Below are 5,438 nucleotides of genomic sequence, written 5' to 3' on the forward strand. Positions count from 1 at the left end.
ATAGATGGTGATGGATGCCTAAAATTAATTTTTAATATAATGTTATTTATCAATATCATTAATTCTTAACATTAATTATTATTTTATTACCAGCGTCCCTCAGTATTGATTTAAGTAACACTAATTGTTATCATTATTTTATTATTAATAATGTTAATATTATTAATTATTAATACTAATCATTATCAATTTTAACCTGTGTGTATCTTTAGTATCTTGATAGTCATTATTAATATCGGTGATTACTATTAATTTTTATATTTATTAATATTAATAATTAATATACTTGTTCCTGATATCCGGCAGGGAGAAGATATTACTCCCCATGTCGTAGAAAGTGTACACTCCTCTGTGATGTTATTCCTAATAGCCAGGGTTAGAGGATGACATTATTGAAACTACCACAGTGTGTGTACTTACCTTCGATCATCTTGTTCCTTCTATCCAGGGTGCAAGAGAATGATATTACTCTCAGTATCGCAAGATGCGTGGACCTCCACTGTGTTTTTTCCCTAACATCCAGCCAGGGAGAGGAAGATGTTACCCCCAATATCGCAGGGGTGTACACCCCCTTGTGATATTGTTCCTTATATCCCGGGAGGGAGACGATGATACTAGTGGCAATACGGCAGGGGTTTTATACGCCCACTGTGCTATTGTTCCGAATAACATGATATGACTCCCAATATCACGGGGGGAGTACATCCTCCTGTGATACTGTTTCTTATATTCAGGGGGAGAGGATGATATTACTCCCAGTATTGCAGGGGTTGTACACACCTCCTGCGATATTGTTCCTAATATCCCGAAGGGGAGAGCATAATATTACTCTCAATATCTCAGCCGGTGTACACCTCCTTTGTAATATTTTTCTTTATATCCAAGATGGGAGAGGATGATAAGACTCCCAATATGGCAAGAAGTGTACAGCCGCCCGGGATGTAGTTCCTAACATCCAGGTGGGGAGAGGACGATATTACTGCCCGTATCGCACGAGTTGTAAAACCCCTTCAATATTTTGCCTACGATCTTGAGGGGAAAGGATGATACTACTCCCAATATCGAAGAAAGTGTACACCCCCCTGGGACACGACCCCCAATATCCACGTTGGGAGACGATGACTATATACCCAATATCGCAAGGGATGTATGCAAACCCTGGGATATTTTTTCTTATATCGAGAGTGGGAGAAGATGCTATTACTCCCAATAACGCAGGGGCTATGGTTGTACACCCCTCATGTGATATTGTTCTTAATATCCTAGGGAAGAGAGGATGATACTACACCCAATATCGCAGGGAGTGTACACCCACCCAGTGATGTTGTTCTTAATGTACTCCACCTCCCACCACCAAGGATATCGTTCCTAATATCCAGCGGAAGAAAGGATAACATTATGCCCAATATCGCGGGGCAGTGTCACACACTCTGTGATGTTGTTCCTAGTATCCAAAGGTAGAGACAATGACATTACTGGCCATATCGCAGGGGGTGTACACCCTTCTATGATATTATTTTTGACATTCAGTGGGGGAGAGGATAACATGAATCTCATTATCACGGAAGATGTACAGACCCCTGTGATGTAGTTCCTAATGTACAGGGGAAAGAGAAGAATATTGCTCTCAATATCACAGGGGGTGTAACTACCCTGCCCCCTGTATATTGTTCCTCATACGCAGCGGGGTGGAGGCTGATATACTCCCAATATCCCAGAAGGTGCACACGCACCTGTGATATAGTTCCTAATATCCAGCGGGAAAGAGGCTGATTTCACTTTCGATATCGCAGTGGGCGTACACCACCCCCAACCCCGCGGTATCATTCCTAATATCCAGGCGGGAAGAAGATGACATGGCTGACAATATCAAAGGGGGTGGACACCTCTTCTGTGATAGGGTTCCTGATATCCAGGGGGTGAATGGATGATATTACTTTCGATAAAGTAGGAACCATACAGCCACCTTGGGATTTTGTCCTTAATAAACACCAGGGGAGTGGTGATATTACTACCAACATTGCAAGGGGTGTACACCCCCTCCTGTGATATTGTTTCTTATATCCAGGAAAGGAGAAGATGGTATTACTACCAATACTGAAGACAGATACAACCCCCATGGGATATTGTTCTAAAGATACAGGTTGAAAGAGGATGAGATTCCATCCAATATAATAAGGAGTGTATACCCCGCCTGTGATATGAATCGTAAAACCTAGAAGAAGAGAGAATGACATTGCTTCCAAAAACACACAGGGTGTACACCCACACTGTGATATTGTTGCTGTCATCTAAAGGAAGAGATGATGATACTACTCCCAGTACCGGAGAAGGTACACACACCCCTGTGATATTGTTCCTCATAACTTGTGGGGGAGAGCATGATATTACTTCCAACGTGACAGTGGCTTGACACCCAGTATGTGATACTGGTTCTGCACACCAACTCTGTGTCCCTCGTTTGCCATGCATTCTCTCCACAGTTTTGGAACCTCGGGGGAGGCTTTGTCTTTGGTTACAGATGAAGAGAGGAAGGGTCTGAGAGGTTAAGCAAGTTTGTTACTGGAAAGGGGTTCTGATCCAGACCCTAAGAGAGGTTTCTTGGATCTCACAGAAGAAAGAATTCGGGGCGAGTCCATCAAGTGAAAGCAAGTCTATTAGGAAAGAAAAGGAATAAAAGAATGGCTACTCTGGCCGGGTGCAGTGGCTCACTCCTGTAATCCTATAACTTTGGGATGCTGAGGCAGGTGGATCACCTGAGGTGAGAAGTTCGAGACCAGCCTGGTCCAACATGGCAAAACCCTGTCTCCACTAAAATACAAAAAAATAATTTGGCGTGGTGACAGGTGCCTGTAATCCCAGCTACTAGGAAGGCTGAGGCAGGAGAATCGCTTGAACCCAGGAGGTGGAGGTTGTAGTGAGCCAAGATCACGCCACTGCATTCCAGTTCTGCCAACAGAGAGAGACTCCATCTCAAAAAAAAAAAAAAGAAAAGAAAAGAATGGCTGCTCCATAGGCAGAGTGGCCCCAAAGGCTGCTGGTTGTCCATTTTCATGGTTATTTCTTGATCATACGCTAAACAAGGGTTGGGCGATTCATGAGTGTTCCAGGAAAGGGGTGGGCAATTCCCAGAACTGAGAGTTTCTGCCCTCCCTTCTGAGACCATGTAGGGAACCTCCAGATGTTGCCATGGCATCTGTAAACTGTCGTGGCGCTGGTGAGTGTCTTGCAGCAGCTAATGCATTATAATTAGCACATAATGAGCCGTGAGGACAATCACAGGTCACTCTCATGGCCATCTTGGGTTTGGTGGGCTTTGCCCGGCTTCTTTACTGCAAACTGCTTTATCAGCAAGGTCTTTATGAGCTGTATCTTGTGCCGACCTCCGATCTCATCCTGTGACTAAGAATGCCTAGCCTCCTGGGAATGCGGCACAGCAGGTCTCAGCCTCTCTTTACCCAGCCCCCGAGTGTTCCCTAGTGTGTGGTTGTTGGAGCTGTTCCTAGGAGGAAGAGGTATTGTCAGTAGGAAAGAGGCCTCTGTTAGCCCTGGGGCTGGCACTCTGCCCCAGTATGTGGGCCTCATTTTAGTGGTGACAAAACTGGGGCTCAGAGACATCAACTCCCTCACCACGAACACCCAGACTGTGCGTGACGGGCTGGGGTTTGAATGTGGGGCTTGAAGACCCATCATCTCCTCTGGTCCCCCAGTCTCTGCTGCCCAACAGGAACACGATCCCAGGATCCAGTCCCCTCGTGGCACCAGCCAGGGTGGGTGGAGATGGGGAGGCAGAGTTCCAAAGCCCCCCGGACTCTGAGGCAGGTCGGGGACCGAGAGCAACCCGGACCTACAGGCCCCACCCCGAGAAGAATGGCTGCAGGCCCGGCCCGGCCCAGCGGGCAGGAGATCTGTGTCCTCAGTAAACGTGACGACGCTTGCCGCTCCTCCAGCCAGGCCGTGCTGTCTTCACGTTTCCAATCATGCGGCCTCCTCTCCAATTCCCAAGCCCAACCCACAGATACAGTGATCTGGGGTCCACGTGAGGTTTGTCAGCAGCTCTGACCCGCTGCTTCCCGCCAGCCCCGTGGCCGGTTCTGGAAAGCTCTCTGCTGCCCCCTGGTGGGGAAGCTTGGGGCAGGGCTCTGGCTGCAAGCATGGGGTCCCAGAACCTCCTGGCTCTGTCACCTCTGCTGGGTGGAAAACCAACCCAGGACTGAACCAGTGACACCTGTGGCACTCCCAAAACCTCCTGGCTCTGTCACCTCTGCTGGGTGGGAAACCAACCCAGGACTGAAGCAGCAGATGGGTGCCTGATTACTTATTACCAGAGCTCCGCCCACTGGCAAGTCTCTCTCCGGGCCTCAGTTTCCCCTTCCATTAAACGAGGGGCTTGGGGGATACCAAGGAGGGGTAACTGCTTAGTGAGGATGGCAGGTTTCTTCTGGGGAGATGAACACGTTTTGAAACTACATGGCGTGAGTGGTTGCACAGGACTGTGAGTGCACAAATGCTACCACATTATTCGCGTTGAAATAGTGAATTGCATGTGATGTGAAAGTCACCTCATTTAAAGTGTTTAAAAGAGGGGCCTGGGAGAGTGCAGTGTGTGTGAGAATTACGTGGGATACCCACAGTCTCTGAACCTTGGTTTGCTTGCCGTAAACTGGCAAAGAGACCGTGTGAGCTGTGTTCCCGGGGGCCAAAAGATTCCAGGGACTGGGATGAGGGCTGGGGGCCAGAAGGGGAGGGGGGCTATGGGGACGACATAGGGGGCAGCCCAGATAAGGCTTTCAATACTGGGTAGCAGCGTCTACACAGGCGGAGATCCCTGCATCTCACTTCCCGCAGGGCTGACAGGTGGCCAGAGGTGGGACTGGCCAGACTCAGCCCAACCAAATCTGGGAGCAGAGGACACTGAGTGAGGGATCCCCGGGGCCACCCTCACTGGCCTGTGGCTCTCCTGACACCACGAGAGGTCCAGGAGCTGACCTTGGGTCTTAATGGGGAACACCTTCCTGGCTGCAGGCTGGCAGGGTGGTGTGGTGGTCAGTGTACTGGGCTCTGTGTCTCCGCCCCTACCTGCTGTGTGACGGTGGGCGAGACACCTAACCTCTCTGTGCCTCTGTTTCTTCAATGGCGAACAGGGGCACTAGCAGCCCCCACATGCGGGCACAGTGGCCTGAAGGATAAAGGCAAGGGCGGCAGGAGACCTACAGCAAAAGCTCTGAGCAGAGAGAGCAGGGAGCGGCCCAGGCAGTTCCACCACCGTCTCCCCTCTGGCCGCCGAGGAAACCGAGACTCATGGTGACCTGGCCCAGGTCTGTTGGACTCAGGGTCCTTCTCATCCCCAAGATCAGAGGGCTGCCATCAGGGAAGGAGCTGGCACCTAGACACCGCCCAGGAAGCACACAGGGAAGGATGCCATGGGGCCTTCAGTA

The sequence above is a fragment of the Rhinopithecus roxellana genome, chromosome 3, assembly GCF_007565055.1.
Source record: "Rhinopithecus roxellana isolate Shanxi Qingling chromosome 3, ASM756505v1, whole genome shotgun sequence".
In the NCBI taxonomy this organism is placed as follows: Eukaryota; Metazoa; Chordata; class Mammalia; order Primates; family Cercopithecidae; genus Rhinopithecus; species Rhinopithecus roxellana.